Source organism: Vicugna pacos, chromosome 2, assembly GCF_048564905.1.
Source record: "Vicugna pacos chromosome 2, VicPac4, whole genome shotgun sequence".
In the NCBI taxonomy this organism is placed as follows: domain Eukaryota; kingdom Metazoa; phylum Chordata; class Mammalia; order Artiodactyla; family Camelidae; genus Vicugna; species Vicugna pacos.
In genome coordinates, this window is record NC_132988.1 from 58,542,185 (window position 1) to 58,562,656 (window position 20,472).

At 33.7% G+C, this 20,472-nt stretch overlaps 1 protein-coding gene and 1 long non-coding RNA gene across 7 annotated transcripts in view; one reads left to right on the plus strand and one right to left on the minus strand.

The window, feature by feature from the left end:
- The window catches only part of CCSER1 (coiled-coil serine rich protein 1), a 1,130,224-nt gene that overhangs the window by 965,323 nt on the left and 144,429 nt on the right, over positions 1-20,472 (minus strand). The window lies entirely within an intron of this gene.
- LOC140686433 (uncharacterized) overlaps positions 95-20,472 on the plus strand; it is a 47,620-nt gene continuing 27,242 nt past the window's right edge. The window contains exon 1 of the long non-coding RNA XR_012060251.1: positions 95-148. This is a non-coding gene — a long non-coding RNA (uncharacterized lncRNA). The remainder of the gene's footprint in view (positions 149-20,472) is intronic.

The following is a 20,472-nucleotide window of genomic DNA, read 5'->3' on the forward strand; positions in this document are numbered from 1 at the left end:
ACATGGTAGTGGTATAGATGGTTAAAACAGCTTAGATTCTGAATGTCTTATGACAAAATAAGCAAAAGAGTTTGTGAATGAAAGTTCTTAGAAGCGGAACACAGGCAAAGATGAGCTCAAGATGTTGAGCATGAGCAACAGGAGGAAGGTAAGTAATAGGATTCACTAATCTGGAGTTTTACAAAAGAGAACTCTTCTTTCTGAAAGGATCATGTTATAGCCTATATAAAAATGTACATGATTTATTATGAAAAATTACAACCAATTTTATATCTAAAGCACATGTGTGCACATCAAGTTATTTATTCAACAGACACTGCTTTTACTCAGGACCCTTTGGAGAAACTAAAGTGCCCACCAGGAATGCATGGTTGCATGATCTACAAATTAGAAACCACTGCACTAATTTACTTTATTGTTTTATGTGGTTAGATCAGGATTATGGTATGATGAGGACACAATAATATGATATATTCCTCACGTGGAGTATCTGAACAGCAAAGAACATAGGTATAACAGGAGGTAGCTTTTGTTACCATCACTGCCTGATTTAAATCAATATTGCCAGATTTAAATAACATATTCTCAGTATTTCTCAGGATTTGGGGATACTTACTCTCAGTATTTTTCGTTGAGTAAATGAAAGCATGAAGTCAGAAAGTAGTTAAGTTAAACTCAACAAACATTCCTTGAATAAATAATGCTTAGGGATTATGCTAGGGATAAAACCAAGAACAAGCTTCAAGTCCTCATAGGGTAATCAGGATGAAATATTTTTAGTTTCTATTAAAAGATGGCACATTTTTGTGTTGTGCTTGTTTTTCCTATGTGTGGTATAACAGAATGACAGTAGCTAGAAAGTTGTGGTTTAAAACAAGACACGGATGTAATTTCAGATTTTTTTTAAAAAGTAGAAAGGTCAATTAACAATTCTAATTTTTCCAATCCAAGAACATGGTATATCTCTCCATCTGTTTGTGTTGTCTTCAGTTACTTTCATCAGTGTTATAGTTTTCTGAGTACACACCTTTTACCCTCTTAGGTAACTCTGTTCCTAAGTATTTAATTTTTCTGATGTGATGGTAAAGGAAATTGTTTCCTTAATTTCTCTTTCTGATAGCTAGTTGTTAGTGTATAGAAACACAACAAATTTCTGAATATTAATTTTGTATCCTGTAACTTTATCGAATTCATTGATGAGTTCTTGTAGTTTTTCTGGTGGCATCCTTAGGGTTTTCTATGTACAGAATCATGCCATCTGCAAACAGTAAAGTTTTACCTCTTCCTTTCCAATTCGGGTTCCTTTTATTTCTTTTTATTCTCTGCTGTGGCTAGGGCTTCAAAAACAATGTTGAATAAAAGTGGTAAGAGTGGGCATCCTTGTCTTGTTCCTGATCTCAGAGAAAATAGTTTCAGCTTTTCACCTTGAAGTATGATATTAGCTGTGGATTAAAATGACCTTTCTACCCAAGACAATCTACAGACTCAATGCAATCCCTAACAAAATACCAATGGCATTTTCACAGAACTAGAACAAATAATTTTAAAATTTGTATGGAAACCAGAAGACCCTGAATAGCCAAAATAAATGTATAGTCACAAGCTGGGATAAATGTACTGAGAAAAAGGAACAAAGTTCTATAAAAGTCTGTAAGATAGCAATTACAAAGTAAGATGGCACAGTTGCTAAAACTTAAGGGACAATTTCCTTTTAATGGACTATCATGAGAAGGGTATTCTATCCTATTCAGAATAAATTTAAAAGTTTTAATATTTGAAATAACTTGAAGAATACTAAGTAATGGTTAATCAGTTAATCTAAATATATTTCCAAATGTCTGTTTCAATTACTAATATAGTAAATAATAATTGATATAACCCACAAAACAAAAGCTCTTCCAGGTCCGCAATAAATTTTAAGAATGTTAGAGGGTCCTGAAAAACATTAAAATCCACTGTATTAGTACATTTATCAGCTCTTAATATCTATGTACCTCAATTTCCTCATTTGAAAAATTTGGGTAAGAATAATGTCAAATTTATGGGCTTCTTGTGAAAATTAAATGAGATACTGTGGTGGCTAAAGTGGAATACCCCCAGATCCTCACATCTGGGACTGACACACGCACTCCCCCAGCAGCTGTGTTTTGGCAACAGCTCTCAGCTGAATCCATCTCCAGAACTTGGCCTCAGCTCTCGGCCCTTGCTACCTTGTCCAAGGTGGGTCACAGTCTCTCTCATGGCACTCTGGATCCACTGGTCAATGTCAAAGTATAGAGAATGCTTCCCTTGTCTCTATTTTGGACAAATGTGAAGGACCTTTTCAGCTGGAGAGGTCAAGGCAGATCAGTGCAACTTATCTTTCTGCCCAGTCCTGCTTTCTTTATCCTCCACTCACCACAGGCATAATCCATGAGGAGGCCACTGGTACACTTGAATAGTCAGAGGACAGAGGTTCAGGCCTTGCTGTTTCTGTCATAAGTGAAGTCACAGAGAATTTTTTGTTTTGTGAAGCCAGACAGTATGTCTCAATGTCAGACGGAAATGCAGGGTCACCACGTTTCTTTGACAGAGGGTCTTCCCTTAAGACAGGTTTCAAGGCCCTTCCTTGTCTATAGTATTTGAACTTCTTATCTTTCAGTTTAAAACTCTGAACCACCATGGGAGTCATTTTATTACTACACTGTAAAAACACGACTCACAACCCTGGCTGCTGGAATGGCTTCAGGGAGGCCCACAGCTGCTCAAGGCGGCTGGCCACCATGCTGAATCTCTGCTAAGGAGAGTGATTTGAGTTCTTTTTTTTTTTTTAACATTTTTTATTGATTTATAATCATTTTACAATGTTGTGTCAAATTTCAGTGTTCAGCACAATTTTTCAGTCATTCATGGACATATACACACTCATTGTCACATTTTTTTCTCTGTGGGTTATCGTAACATTTTGTATATATTTCCCTGTGCTATACAGTGTAATCTTGTTTATCTATTCTACAATTTTGAAATCCCAGTCTATCCCTTCCCACCCTCCACCCCCCTGGTAACCACAAGTCTGTATTCTCTGTCTGTGAGTCTATTTCTGTCCTGTATTTATGCTTTGTTCTTGTTTGTTTGTTTTTGTTTTTGTTTTTTAGATTCCACATATGAGCGATCTCATATGGTATTTTTCTTTCTCTTTCTGGCTTACTTCACTTAGAATGACATTCTCCAGGAGCATCCATGTTGCTGCAAATGGCATTATGTTATCAGTTTTTATGGCTGAATAGAATTCCATTGTATAAATATACCACATCTTCTTTATCATTGATGAAGGAAATTAAAGAAGACTTTAAAAAATGGAAAGATATCTCATGCTCTTGGATTGGAAGAATCAATATTGTTAAAATGGACACACTGCCCAAGGCAATCTACAGATTTAATGCAATCCCTATCCAATTACCCAGGACATATTTTACAGAACTACAACAAATCATAATAAAATTTATATGGAACCATCAAAGACCTAGAATTGCCAAAGCATTACTGAAGAGAAAGAAAGAGGCTGGAGGAATAACTCTCCCAGACTTCAGACAATACTATAGAGCTACAGTCATCAAGACAGCATGGTATTGGTACCAAAACAGACATACAGACCAATGGAGCAGAATAGAGAGCCCAGAAATGAACCCACAAACTTTTGGTCAACTCATCTTCGGCAAAGGAGGCAAGAGTATACAATGGAAAAAAGACAGTCTCTTCAGCAAATGGTGTTGGGAAAACTGGACAGCAGCATGTAAAACAATGAAGCTAGAACACTCCCTTACACCATATACAAAAATCAACTCAAAATGATTTGAGTTCTTAAAAGCAGCCTTCACTGAAAAGGTCTCTCTCTCACATATACACACAACTTAACTTGGCTGCTATCAGTCTCCTTGGCAGATACCCAGATTTTAATTTAAACCTCATTTAATTTTTACAACTACTATGTGAACTAGGCATTAAAACCAGAGGTTTTTAATTCACAGTTGTGGAAAAAACAAAGAGAGTTAAGTACCTTACCAAATTCAGGTTTTCTGATTCCATGTTCTATTTTCTTTCCACTTCATCTTATTTTGGGGGCCAAGTATTTCATGCCTTGTATTTTATAATATAATATCAAGAAACCATCTATTGTGTGTCCATTTTTTATTTGAGACATGCAGCCACCCTACAGATGGTCTTTAATAAATATTAGTTATTACTGCTGCTAATGAATGCAAAGAGGGATTTGTTATTGAGGGTATTTACAATAAATCTTATACAAAAAATAGCCTCCAAATTCAACTTTATAAATGTGTGTTTTTACATACTGTGTTTAAATTAGTAAAGTGCACATGTACACATCATCATCATAGGTGACTGCTTTCCTGACAAGATGAACAAAAGTAAACTCTATTCAATACCTCTACTCAAAAGCATAAATCTAGGACTCATGTCCTCAAAGACAGGGACCAAGATGTTATAATTCTTCTCCCATAATTATAAGGGCAATCAGAAATTAAAGAAACAAATTTTTGTAGTCTTTAACAGGCTATTCCTATGTTTACCTAAAACCAATCATTTAAAACTAACTCTAAGAACAGAGGTGAAAACTGGCTGAGATTAAACAATATTCTATAAGTGAAAGCACAGAATTTTAAGTTCAATTTGGTCATAAATGTTTTCATTTATTTTGTATTTTCTTATGATACATGCAGGTTTGGAATCTGAAATATCATTCCACATATCTTTTAATCTTTCAGAGAAATCATTAACCAAATCTATAAAATTAAAATAAATAATTCTATTATCCCTTTGGTCCTTTGACAGTTAAATTAATCAAGCCAACAGATAAATAATCATTATATGGAAACTTCCATAGTTGAGCTAAAATCTCTGAGAAGGAAATAATATAATTCTTCAATTTCACAAAATTCCAAGCTCTAATTTCCAGAAAAAAAGTTATACTCTACTCAGATTATATGTGATTTACGGTACTTATCAATGGATATTACAAGTTTTTAAATATTTTTTTCTAAAAAAAAGACTAAATGGAATAGAGAAAATGGTGGTTTCTGAATAGTGAAAGAATATGCAGGATTAGAACTTATTTTTTTAAATGCCATGAATATTTTTATAAAAAAACTTTAAATATCTGAAGGACTAGAAGTGTAGCATCAGAGAACTAGATGTAAGTTAAAGGAAGGCAGGATTTAGTTCAATAGGAGAAAATTTTAATAACTACAGCCATTTAATAAAAGTACAAAGAGCTCCTTAGTGAGAGTTATTCTTCTTAGAAAGAATTATAAACATGAAATATTTCCCACATGAAGAGTGATTATGTAATCCATGATACATAATAAACTCCCAATAAATATTAACTTCCCATTTCCTTATCCTTAAATATGAACTAATTTATAAAATAAATATTTTCTTTGAAAAAGGTTAAAAAAGTAAAGGGAAAATGTTATAAAATGTTTATGAAAATTATAGATGAAATAGTCATAAAAAGACTATGTTTTTAGGGATCTGGAAAAAAACTGAACATCTTCTAATATTCAAAAATAATTATGACCTGCAAGCTTATATATAATCACTGCTTCTTCCTTCTTTTCATACATGGTTGTTTGTATTTCTCATTCTAATCCACCCATCATTAATTAATTAGACTGGTGTCTGAGCTCACTCCCTGAACTATTTTAGAAAATAGTTTGGAAAACAAATGTGGCACTTCCCTACTATCAATTAGAAAGCCTATGTGACAGTTTATTTTTCTTTCTTAATCATGGGACATCATCTTGATTAGAAGAGAAATTTGTAATCAGCTTAGATAGATTGCATTTCTGGCACCCTGTTCCTTCATGTCCACCACATTTAGTAAAAAGATGCACTTTGAAGAAGGTAGCTGATTCCAGAATGAGCACACAGAAAACAAAAAACACTGCTCATTGCAATGCAATCAGAATATCAATCCCTATACCCACAACCACCACTGCACATAAGTAAGACTTTCTGTTTCTATAAACTCCTACTATCTTGTGTCACCTTTCATATTACCCTGAGTGCAAAGTTATACGGACATTTTACAGGTTGACAGTTCGGTTAGTGACTACAAAGAAAATGGCTTGGCTAGAAAATGTGTTGTTCATAAATTAGGCTGTGTGACTTCAGTAGCTAATAAATTATGGTAGTTTATAACTAAGTATAACTATATACTTCATAATGTGAGAAAGGCAAACAAATTGTCAAGTAAAGAAAAATAGCCAAAAAAAGCATAACTCAGTGCTTTCCTTCTCCTAAGAATACTTTTACTGCTATGCTCCACAGGAAGTATAATTGATAAGATAGTAATTATTCAGTAATTACTTACTAATGGTGAAGTTTTCAACTTCACAATTTTTAGAAAAAAAGTAAAATGTAATACATAATTGATACATAAAATGAAACTATGACTAAATGCTGAGAGAACAGTTTTAATTTAGCAGCAAAGTATCTCAACCAAATAGGAATATAAAAAGTTTACATCAAATGTCAATGAAAAAGCAGTATGCTGTGTTCATACAATAAAAAACACTGCCATTTTTCCATGTAAGGTATTTATCACTATGACCTATAGCTACCTAATGAATTCATTTAAGCCATTTAAAATTTGGTGAACAATAATTCTAAAAGGTATATATTTCTATGCCACTATCCTGCTTAAAATCATCAGTGGCTCCTGACTTTCTGCAAAACTCTTACTATATTAATGCATGACCTCTCTGACCTAGCTCTTCCCTATCTTCCCTCTGTATTTATGGTAAGATCCCAGTTCTGTTCCAACATTCCTACCTTACAGAAATGCTTCATGCATTAATGCAACTACTCATCAACTGCTCTAGATCTAAACTGCTGTTCTCTTGAGCTCACCCTGGGGCAATGATTGTGTTAAGAACCATTATCCAAAACTCAGAAATAGGGCCAAGAAGATGACTGCATACTAAATTATTTAAAATGCTCTCCCAAGAGTTAATGAATTTTGTAAATTATACCATTGCTTGATTTTGATATTTACTATTAATTAAGGGCGCTGATTCAGCAAAGCTACATGGTAATCTGTAGATTTGTATCCAACTGAGATATAAATGCTTTTGTCTGGTAATGGATTACTGACCTGTGGGACATTAACTGGTTCTGTATCCAATTTTGCAATGTTATTCTAACATTATTTTATTAAATTGTTATAAATCCCTTGTTCCTCAAATGCTCTTGAATCAAATTATCATTATGTAGGTTCTCTTAGTGAATTGAGTACATCTTTGATTCTTGTCCAATCATATTTGTATAAAGTCACATTTTAAGCTTTTGAAAATTGTACATTGATAGTTTTGGAGGACTCACTAAGACATCCAAGTGGACTCACATGCCAGAGGCAATTAAACTACATTGCCGGACTACTTTATAGTCAAATAATTTAAGTCCAGGTATGTTACTTCCTGGCTCCCGAAGAGACTTCCAAGTGTTAATAACTTTTTACTTTTGCTGACTTTCTGCTTTTCTGTGCTTTTTCTTTCTTCTGATTTTGCATACCTTTGTTTGTTTTTGCTTCTGACAAATTGTAATTCTGTTTCTTGTCAAACTTTTGGTTAGGGTCTTGTTCCTTTCCACAACGAAGCCTCAAGACTTGAATTTGTGTCTAGTCTCAAACCACTAAGCCAGTTACAAATATATACTTAAGAAAGCACCCTATGGCTTCAGCTGTGTTTCTTTTCTCAGTTAGGGGATAATCTAGTGTACAGTGGACCTAAGCCAGCCTCAACCACATGGCCAAAAAAATGTTTCCAGATGAGTATGATTTTACGTGCCCAATAATCCCCCTGTCCCTGGGGTATCTAATTTAATGGTCTGATCTTTTGATGGTCTCTATTGGGTTGATAATGAAGACCTAGTTTCAATCAGATGAGATACAACAGAGAACATGATTTATTATCAGATTTATTATTGTGTTATTGTTGTCTTGCCTTTTGACTATTTGAGAATTTGAATCACTAAAATTTTTGTGTCCACTGAAAAGGAGAACAAGTCTTAGAGATCTAGATATGCATAAACCAGAAAGAGGGTGTCCTTAAAAAATATGATCTCAGAATCTTGCAGAAAGAACCATCCTTTTAAATACAGTTACTTCCTGGAAGGACAGGGATTTTACCAAATTTTGGAGACCTTGGAAGAAAAAATTTCACCAAATTTATAGGTTCTGTAAGTTAATCTCATGGAGGGCAGGTTTAGTTTCCTAGCCTCAAGACTGAAGAGCAAGTGTTGGAGCTTTTAAGATTTATTCCTATGTTTCTTAATGACATTTCCAGATAGTAGTTTCTCAGTACTTTAAACTCAAAGAGGCACACACAATTAATTATTACTAACTAATACAAATGTAAATAAGTAGTACATAATAGAAAACAGAATCAGCTTTTTTTCTGAGATCAATAATAATCTTATAAATATATGAATTACATATAAGTATATAGTTATATATATTTATCATATAGTTTATAATAACGACATTAGGATAATCTTTGGAAAATTTTATTAAGGGATCAAAGAGAACAACGTTGAGAAAAAATTTCCAAATATTCCGTATAAGGCCAAGAGGATGACTGTGCTCTTGTCATTGTCATCCTGAAGGATCATTTAATTTTCAAGGCAATTGCTCTGCTTTTGATTTTGCTTATTTATTGATTAAGGGCTCAAACTCTGTGAAGTTACATGTTAACTTGTAGAGTGTGTCCAATAGAGATACAAATGTTTTCAGCCTGGTAGAAAAGATCATTCCAAATACTATGGTTTATTGCCCTGGAAGACATTCATCAGTTTTATAACCAAACTAACAGACTTATTGTAATATTTCTTTATTAAGCTTCTTATAAATAACATGTTCCTCAAATATTTTTTGAACAATCTTTTATTTTTATTGGTTCCCCCACTATTTAATTTTATTGAATCACCAGGACTTAACACACAATCTAGTACATAAATGACACTTAATAAATTGTTAATTGAATAAATGAATAAAATGGTACATAAACTTACTTGAAATTAAATTTTATCTATCTGTCTGTCTATGTATTTATATGTTTACTGCAAAAGGGAGACTCAACTCCAAATAAAATTTAATACATATTTCAGTACAGAGTTTAACAGTAAACCACTTATGATCAATTAGTTTCCCTCAAAAATACTGGGGGATGGGCAGATAATCTGAACTTCATCACACAAATATAGAGTATAAAACTGTTAAGTAAAATATTTCCAGTCTCAGAGCTGGATGCTCTGTCAGAAACATTCTCAGAGTATTTGCTAAAGGGTGGCTTTACTCAGCCTTCCAGTATCAATCTATCACTCAGCTTTGGCCTATTCAAAATTAAACATTCATTAGTTGCATCTTTGAAGAAAATTCAAGAGCCACCTTGAGGGAGTTCTGGCAGATAAAATCTGGAATAATTTTAGCATCGAAAATTAATAATAATAATAGATTATAACCTACTGAATAAAATAGGAGCCCATGATTCTGTTGATAAATCATACATACATATACACACATGCAAACATGCATACTTACCTGAACAGAGGAAAAGGGAAAAGACTTTCCTATAGTAGAATGCCAACTAATAAATATGGAAGGGATGAGACAGTTGTAAAATCACTATTGTGCAAGTATTAGGGGAAAAAAATAATTTGGGGCAGAATCATCAATGGATACTAAAACTTCGGTAAATGGAAAACAGCTACATAGCTTCAGAGTATCTCTCCAGAGATTACTTATTAACAAGGGAACAAATAACTTCACAGTGGTGAAGTAAACACCACCTTTACCAAGTGATCAAAAGTAACATCATCAGTAATGATACAAACTGACATCAAATACTTCCTGATCTGAGCCACTAAGAGCACAAATGTCACACATGTGGTTTTCCTCCCCCAAATTGCGTAAGCTGAATGCAATAGTGAAACACCAGACAAACATGAATTGAATTTGAATTCTACAAAACAACTGTTATAACACCACGTGAGATAAAGAATAGTGAGGAACTAGTCTAGATTAAGAGAGGCTAACGATACATGACAGCTAAACATAACACATGATTCTGGATTGAAGCCTGAATTGAAAAAAAAATGAAACAACTAGAAAAAAATTGAATATAGATTCATGTCAAATACGATACTGTGTCAAGGTTAAATTTCCTGATTTTCATACTTACACTATGATGTAAGACAGTATCTTTGTTCTTGGAAAATACAAGCAGATGTATTTAGGAATAAATGACCTGTATGACTAACTCTCACACACTTCAGGAAGATAATATACATAACATATGTATCTATGTACTACAGAGAGAAAGAGAGAGAGGGAGGAGAATATGGTAAAAATGATTGGTGAATGTATGTAAAGGATATAAGGGAGTTTCTGGTACAATTCTTCTAACTTTCCTGTAAATATGAAACTATAATAAAATAAAAACATATTTAGTAAAATTAAAGAGACATGCTGTAACCAAGGTGATGTTGGTGCTGTATAGTCCCAAAGTAAAGTTGGTTATTTTTTTTAAGTAGAATAATCACATGAGGGAATAGCAAAAGAAGCAATACCTAGTTTAGCTGCTCTCTTGAATCTGCTACTGTTGATACCCATCTAAATTTTGTTATTTTGAGTTGTGTTTTGTTTTTTTTATTTTTGAGAAGCGCACTGAAGTTAAGAAGAGTTAGGAAAAAAGGGATAGAAGGAAAGAAGAAAAGACAGAGAGGAAGACAGCTCACTTACTCATCTGAGCTCTACTTCCTACAAGCTCTGTTTTGTGGATATGGAAGTTCATGCAAAGAGATTATCTGAACAAAGATATGATATAACCTTATAAAGTAAAACAAACAAAAATTGTTTTACATTTCTTCACACAATGCCTAGTTGCATTTCTGCTCAAGGTAGACAGTCCACAATGTTCTTCACTTAAGAAATAATTCCAATTCATCTTAAATCTTTGTACTGCATCACCAATAATCAGAAGCTAATTAAAGTTCTCCCTCAGTGTCTGCAGGAGATTGGTTCCTGGACCACCTCCTGTTGGATACCAAAATCTACAGATGCTCAAGTCCCTTACAGAAAACAGCAAAGTATCTGCGTCTAACCTATGCACAACCTCCTGTATAGTTCAAATCATCTCTAGATTATTTATAATATTTAATGTAATGTAAATGCTAAGTAAATAGTTGTTAGTGCCCAGCAAATTTAAGTCTTGCTTTTTGGAACCTCTTGGATTTTTTTTTAATATTTTCAATCCGCTGTTGGTTCAATCTGTGAATGTGGAACCCCCATGAATATGAAGGGTCGACTGTATACCCCTTCACTTTTTAGATTTGTTAGTAGGCTGCTCACTGTTTGGTACATTACTTCAACCTGGAATACTCAGATTCCAGAATCAGTAATTTCCTACCTATTCTAGTTAGCTGCCCTTGCAAGTAAAGAAGTTGTCTTTTTAGAATGTAAGAATTCCATGATCTTCACAGGAAACCTAGATTTTTTTAAAAGCAAGACTTCCGTTTTTAACATCATACTCAGGTTTCGTGAGTAAAGAGACCTCCTCTTCCTGGTCACCATCCCCTTCAGCAGTGCCTAACACTTGCCCTGGGCACACAGCTAGCACTGGGTTCAACTGAAGATTCAATTTCCTTGCCCATTAAGTTCATATAATAGAAACATTTTTTTGATTTTTCTTCAATTTGGGCTTCTGCTCTACCCTTAGCAATTCTACTGTGATTTTATTAGTGCAATCCTATTTCAGTTTTTAAAAAAAGTATTTTTAATGAAGTTTTTATCTATTGCTTTTGTAAAATAGGCTTGCTTATTGAACCAGGATAATTTGCTATTTTATGGTAAAATGATTCTTATTTTTAAATGAATATAGGAATTTTTAGCAAAGTCATTATGTCAAAATCAGAAAATCATTTTACGCTGTTTTAATAGAGCAAAAAACAATTTCTGTAGAAATCATTCGTATGGGTCAATTGTTCTGATTTCCTTAAAATTATCTAATGGTCTACTTAGAACAAGAAGAGAATCAAGAAATGTTAAAGATGTTAGCATCTTTTAAAGTTCAACCCCACTGCCCTGAATAAAAAAAAAAAAAAACACAAAAAACAAAACTGTATACTGAACAACAGTGGCTATCTTTGAACGTCTTTAGTCAACAGACCTTACAGGCTCCCAGCTGCCTAACAGTAAATTCCCTTTAAGGAATCATAGTATCACTTTATAAAACTTAATAGTGTCCCAACTCTCTTTTGTTATGCAGGACTTCCTAGAGAGATGAATGCTATTGGAGCAGAGCACGCATTAATAGTTCCTTTCTCTTATTCTAAATGTAAGCTCAGCATCTCTCCTTAGTTCTTTTTTCTCAGCTATAGCAACTTCCAGTAGACTGCTGGGTCAAGTTAAATCTTTAGGATCAATGTACTCTGACACCCACTCATCTCAGTGATAGTTTCTATGTACTTTTATTATTACTATTAAAAAATAGAAGAGAGAGAATCACTGTGATTCATGAACCATAGCTAGGTGGCTGATCTTCTTTTCATTCGAAATCACTATTTGTATTAATGTATCCACAGTTCTTTGGAACATAAATCTACTGAAGGCAACAGCATGCTGAGATATACTGTCTCATCCCAACCAGCACCTAATACATCATATGAATTATCTGACAGCTGGTAACTCCCCTCCCCGTTCAAATTCATGTAGTTCAAATATTCAAGCTGAATACCCTACTGTTAGATGTATCCTTTCAATAGAATGAAGAAGGAAGAGACAAAAGCAAAAACTTGAGTGTATTATAAAAGTTTCTCTCACAAATGTTTAGAGATCTTAAACATTCCAGGACAGACTAGTCCCATAGTTCAAAATTTATTTTTAAAGTGAAATAAATAAGACACTCTATAATTCACTATTTTCTTCAGCTTTTTTTTTTTGTCTTTGAAATCATTACCTCTTACTGTTTGGACAGCATTAACTTACAATTTAACAGAGCATACAAGTTATTATGTAATAAGTTATGTAAATGTCCACATGAATTTCCACAATGGTTAAAATTGTCTTTTATTTAAGAAAACCAAGGATGCAAATTAAATTTCTTTGTAAATAGCCAAGTCACCTGTCTTAGGGCACAAACTTTTTTCCTAATTTCCTAATCACGAAATAACTAGGTCTAGTAAACGCTCTAATTAAAGTGTAACATAAACATAGTAAAATATGCAAATCTTTAGTGTACTTCTCAATTTTTTTTTCTAAGTGATATAAATTGATTTTGAAAAATTTAAGAGTTTCCAAAACATAAACAACCCTTATAAAGCATTAATACATAAATAACTTGAATATTTTAAGGACTGTTTTTGTTGTTGCTTAAAGGAGCCAACTCAACTTACTATCATGATAAGATATATTTAAATGTGAGTTTGGCTCTTAAAATGTTTCCCTTTCTAAATGCCTACCTAAAAGTCAATGCAATTTTATTTCAGTTTCTGTCTTTGAACCATGTTATTAATAAATGTAAGCATCATTTTCATCAATATGGCACTTTTAAATTTATAAAAATTTTTCACATAAAATACAGGAATTGATGCTTACAACAGCTCTATGAGGTGGGTAGAATTACTAAGTGAAAGCGACCGGACTGTGGTGTCTTTTGCCAAATCACCTGCTCTTTCATCACACCAGACTTGCTTACTTTAAAAAATTAAAATCATGCTTCACTGACATAAAAAAATTCTTATTTTGTAAATTTTTCTCTTTTGGTCATATTTGTGTGTTAGGAGAAATGGTTTGCCTTTGGTTTTTTTAGCAATGTGCTTTTTTATTCCAGCCAAGTTTCAGAGAGAAAATAAAAAGTATATTCTTAAAGATATCAAATACTAGAAGGCATTAAAGGCTCATGGAAAAAAGAAAAGAAGTGTAAAAAAGTATGAAAAATTATAAACCTGTTTAAGAATTTATTAATTTACTAAATTTTTATTAAATTATATATATTTCTTGTATATTTAGGAACTAAAGATATTTTGTAGATTTTCTTCCTTTCCGAAGTTGTGCTGAAAACTCCCCCTCCCCCTTGAGTGCACAAACTGCACACCACAAGTTCTTTTTGGACCCCAGCCAGCCTGAGGCACAAGCCGCAGGAAACTCTGAAGGAGACAAAGAAGAAACAGCAGTGCAGAGGCCAGAGTAGGACAGAAGGGCTATGTGTGGTTCCCTAGTAGTCACCATGCATCCTGAAGGTCAAATACATGCTGCTTCCACAAGGCCCACAACTTTTGCCACTATCCGTCTTTTGCTCAACTTAAGCCACTGCCACTTTGAAAATGAAACAAACAGAGCATAATTGTGGGTGACAGCAGTGAGGGTAGACTTAATATTACAATGTATTACAGACTCTAGTAGGGAGATCCCAGTTTAAGTGATATAATTGCCGCTTCTCCAACATGACTTTAGAAATAGAAGGGGAGTATTGAGAATTATTTGAGTACTTAAAAAGAAACATATGTGTATAAAAACAAAAATAGAATAGTAATATAGATGGAATAGACAGGGGTTGGAGGAAGGAGGGAGGGAGACAAGCCATAAAAAATTAGGGCAAAAGTCAATTCACTGCATATTTTTTCAGATCCATTCCATAGTTTCAGTCCTTGGATTTTCAGCTACTTTCCTTATGCAAATAGCTCTTTCACAAGCCTTCATTCTGTCTTTATAAATCTAACATACTGTGTTTTTCAATGCCTATTGGCTTTGTTAGATTTCCGGTATATTAGAGTCCCAGCCTTTTCATTTAGAATCCACACTTGATTTCACCTACATCTTAAGTTTTCAGATAAAACAGGTTTTTAAAAAAAGACAGGTCAAAGACCAATGCCAAGTAATAGCTGTTTAAAGTGTGGGTATGAAGAAGCAGTGTTCAAAGGAGTCTGGAAGGAGAAAAGAAGAACCAGAGGAGATTAGGCCCTGCAAAAAGGAGAATTGATAAGTATACAAATAGAGTTCTCAACAGTGTTAGACACGGAAGGTAAGTTTAAAAAAAAATGAAGATTGAAAAAATATAAAAACTGGCAAATCACTGATGACTTTAGAGTAGTTCTCAACTAGGGAAATTTTTGCCTACCAAGGCATATTTTGCAATGTCTAGAGATATTTTCAGTTGTCACAACTTGAAAGTTCTACTGGCATTTTATGGGTAGGGGTCAGGAATGCTATTAAACATTTAACAATGCACAAGACAGTCCCCTGGTCCCCCAACAGAGATCTAAGACAAAATGTCAATAGTGTCAGTGTTGAGAAAGCATATGAGAGCTAAAAACATGAAACTGAGGAGATTGCAGGCAGTGAGAAAATGAATTTGTCAAGATAAGGCTATCTGTTCAGACCTGTTTGCCTTGTAGAGGAAAAGAGAGAACGAATGGAGAACTTTAGGAGCAGGAAGGATAGAGAAAATTTTTATTTTTTGTTATTTTCCTCCAAGATGGAAAACTTGGCAGTGTTGTAAACTGAGAGCAATGAAGAGATACAGAAGAAACTGGAGGAAAAAAACAGAAGAAACATACTCATAATCACTGTTTTAAAGGAGATGCGGAGCTGAAATCAAGTAGACTAGTAGAAGCAATTGCTTTGAAGGAATGCAGGAGGCATCTCTAAGATCAGAGTAAATGAAGGACTGGTGGGTAAAAGACTAGGAGTGGGGAGCAAGAACAGGACAGATAGTCTGAGGAAGGTGTTTGAAGTTAATATGCAGTGCCTGAGATAAGCAATTGGTCTGCAATTCATTTTCCCTGAGACAAGGAGGAATGGAGTTTGCTTCCTGGAAAGTAAGAAGGCAGGGAACTGGTGTAATCTCCCTGTAAACATACTAATGACAGACCTCCTAGGAAACAAACTGCAAACTAAATGGTTTTTACTAGTAGGGGGGTTTACCTAGAGACTGCTTTTAGCACAATGTGACTAATTATCTAGGACTGCTTATGAAAAATGAAGCTGGAATATAGTTTTATGGGATATGGCTCTCTGGAAAATGTCCACGTATGCTGTGTAACTATCTGAGTAAAATATGGAGATGATTCATGTGGTCAAAAGGGAAAAGCTTCTAGCTGTAAGATAAATAAGTTTGGGGAATGTAGGGTATAGCATGGTGACTATAATTAAAAAGAAAAAAAATAATGAGCTGTTCTGTACTGAGATGGCTCCTTCTGTATCAGTGAGGTGATTATCCTCAGTCCCAACTTCATCCAAGAGTCTGGGCCAGTGCCCGTCAGATGCAGAAAGAGGGGAGCTGAGGGCCTGGGAAGCTATTACAGATCTCTTCCCTGATTCCTTTGTCCCTCTTTGACACCTGATGAAAGCTCTGATTCATGTGAGTCTCTCTAGACAAAAAAAAGAAAAAAGAAAAAAAATGTGTTTCTCATTGACACATACACTAATCATTGCATAGTGCTGAAGACAACTAGTCAAGCATTAAAATCATAATTGTATAAGGTAATGACAAGTGTGTACAATAAAGAGCCTAAGAGAAGGAATGAAAAAAAGGTACTTAGGTTGTATCTGGTTGGATGTAACAAGCTAAGAGCAATAGAAGATATAAACAAAGGAGGAATTTCAAAGCAAACTTTTAGCACTAAAGTAAAATGATAGCTGAACTAAATTATAAAAGTGACAGAGTGACAGCTACTCTAAATTAGGAATGACTAAACAAAAATATCATCACATAGGGAAAGTGTGAAATGCACACGCATGATTCACGTGTAAGTCACACTTTCTCATCCTGACAATGCAAATAATATGGTTTGTGAGAAAATTATGTTTGTCTCAACTTTAAAATTATTTGAAAGGTAATAATAATACATTAAAAATTTTATATCTTCTTTATAAACTAACCATAATTCATAATATTAGATATAATTCTACTAAAATAATATATTTCTTGACTTTGGAAGTTAAAATCTGTTTTGCTTTTTTTAATTTACTAAAATGAATTTAATGTGTTATATTCAAATTTCAAAATAACAGAATAACCCTAGGATGAATACATTTTTCTTCATTGTAGAACTACAATAATGTAAAAACTTCAAATTCCAATGACTATTCTCTCAGAAAAGATACGTATTTTGCTCAAGGTCAACTCTGTATTACAGACTGTGCAGCTGTTCAGATGGTCAGAGATTTATCATGGAATCTGAATCAATAAATATTCTCTCTCACGCTACAAAAGCTGTGTCAGCCCATGGGGTTCCTAAACAAGGCATAAAATAGTTTTCATCTTACAAAAAAATTAGATAAACTGATCCAATTAAAAATAAAATTGTCATTTTTGCATTCTAATCCCAAGAGTAAAAGTAAACAACTTTCAGTTTTCCAATTTCTTAATTTTAGAGGGATATAAATGATCTAACAGGTATCCTAGATATGGTGTGGTTAGAGAAAAAAATCTTTAATTTTCTTGTACTGTTGTTTTCCCTAATTATTTCCTTGATAAATAATAATAAATAGAAATAGCTACTGTTCTTAACGAAGCTTTTACTACATTCTAATATTGCTTCTGTTACAATGTGATTGCTTATTGCTATGGTCTGAACATTTATGCCTCTCCTCCAAACTTCATACATTAAAATTCTAGTCCCCAAGATGATGGTATTAGAAGGGGGGCCTTTGGGAGGTATTTAAGGAATGAGAGTGGACCCCTCATGAAAGGAATTAGTGCCTGTATAAAAGAGGCTCCAAAGAGATTCCTAACCCCTTCCACCATGTGAGACACAGTGAGAAGGTGCTGGTTATGAATCAGGAACCCTGTTGCCACCTTGATCTTGGACTTCCCAGCCCCCAGAACTGTCAGAAATAAATTTCTGTCATTTATAAGTTACCTAGTCTAAGACAGTTTGTTAAAGCCACCTGAACAAACTAAGATATTTAGATTTTAATAATGCAATCCCAGAGGGCAAAAATAGGTCCTCTACATATTCTCATGTGAACTGCATGAAGAAAAAAGATAATAATTAAGAACTGCAATTTTACTTATTTATTTGAACTTATCTTAAAGTCATTTAAGATGAAATGAATTAGCTCCGTGAATAAGCTATTCATAGCATTGTGCACCAAACATACAAATTGTGACAGCTTCTAAATAAAAATGATTCATCCCAAAAGTGAGAAAGAAAAAACAATGGAATATTTTATCTAATCCTTCTTTTTTAAAGGAAATTCTCAATCTCAATCTTCAGGTTTATAAGAAATGAAGTTGGGGTAGATAAAATACACAGGGAATTTTAAAATACCACCTTATAGACATATTTGACTTAGAACTGGTATTTTTAATGGGTTCACCAATAATATCAAAAACAATTGACTATTTCCTGTCCTCTTTGTATGGCCAGTCCATAACTACTGTAGTGATGTATTCCTGGAAACCATTCCATAAGATCACTTATCCTAAAATGAATGATGTTTCTACTGGAACAGTGTCATAGCTGGCATGGCCTTCTTGATCAAGTACTTAGCATCAAAAACCAGAGTTTTATCAAAAACCAGAGTTTTATCAGACAATGCATTACAAAAACAACAGTATATTTGTGTAATAAGTTAAAATGTCAAAAAGAGTGCCAACGCACACCACACTAAACAGTTTAAACACCATACTAAACAGTTTAATTTGTATCTATATAAACATATATCACAACGTAATTAGTAACTTTACCTTTAATTTACCCATATTTCTTGTGCACCCAGGCCTATACTAAGTGCTACAAGAAATGCTAACTTGTACAAAATTTCTTCCACTTAAAATACTGAATGAAGTCTAATAGGTAAAATGAGGCATATTCAAATAACTAAGTGGTGGATGCCATATACATGATATAACTTAAAGGATGTTGACAGAAAAAGTATCATCAATAATGAGAAAAGTCAATAAAGGCTTTATAGATTAGGGCTATTAATCTAAAATTAAGATTCTACTTACCAACAAATGCAATTGCATGTTTAATGAGGGCTACTTGTGATTTTCCTTCTTAAAATTTATAAAGATTGAGAGGAATGATTTCTATGCCTCCATTTCCCTAAATATACTAAAGACTTCCTTTTCTCATTAAATGTCCTTGTGACATGCAATGATATTAACTCTAATTCCATTCACCATAAGTTACATCAAAAGCTGAGATCATTATTTTAACCCTCAAAAAGCCACTGGCATTTTTACATATTTGAAAGTCTCATTTCCAATTTCAGGATTAAGAGGAAGGTTTTCTTGAATCAGATTGTCTCCTCATCATCTTTCCTTTGTTCTTAATTTTGAGCTTGAACAACTTTCATGTCACAAAATGGAAATGTGGAAGTGTATATACCAAACAAGGCCAGGAGAGCTCTTTTGCCCAGTACATGGTAGAGGTGAGATGTTTTGAAACTAAATCTTCAAACTTTAATTTGGTACTTTCTTCTTTACTGTCCCAATGCCTCTTAAGAGTCTGTGCACAGGACTAGTATCTGGGCCTCAATGTTAGAAATTAGCCAAAGACACTGTGAGATTATATATACATATATATATATATATACACACACACGTGTATACATATTTAATAATGTCAGTTGAGCATGTGAGATAAAGTATATAAAAATTAGGGACACAGGAGTCCATGTGCCCTTTTTTAATCCTTTTAACTTTTGATATCAACAGTCACAATCCAAATCAAGCATGCCCCACCCAATCTGAATTTTAGGATGGTCAAAATGGTTAAATCTGGTGTATTGACAAGATTAGGTTAATGTCTCTCAATCTGCAGCCCTAAAATCCTCAAGGGCTGCTTCTTTCATTTTTTGTATCTTTAGAGTAGGTTCTCAATAAATATTTATTGAAAGAAACTGAATGAATGGATGAATGAATAAAGGAAACGGTAACAAAGGAGGAAACAGTAGGCCCCAGAAGAAAAGCGAATGCATGTTTAAGTGCTTGGCTATTTAACACAGGGCTTAACTAGAATTAGATCAATCAACTATTGTCAGTAATATATAAGTCCCGGACTTCAACATATCAAAGAATTAAACTATGATATGAGATGCTAACCATCTGCAAGTAACTCCTTTTTTCTCAAATATGAGTCTGGTCTGTTCTTCCAGCAAAGAAATCTAGCTCTTGTTTTTACTATGCCACTCACAGCTTCTACACAAAGGCAGCAGGACACCAAGCTGCAAATGAGAGGGACTATGCTGTGTCACAGTCAAAGTGGCCATAAGTGAATGCTGTCAGAATCACTTAGCACAGGCAGTTTGAGGCAACTTTGTGGATGTATTTGCTGAGTAATATAAAGCTAGCAAACTTTCCAAACCAGCTTTTTACTGTAATAAAAGCAAACATTTCCAAAATTGGTAGGATTTCCAGACATGGAGTCAAGGAAAGTAATTTAGATATACCTGTCAAAGCCTTTAAG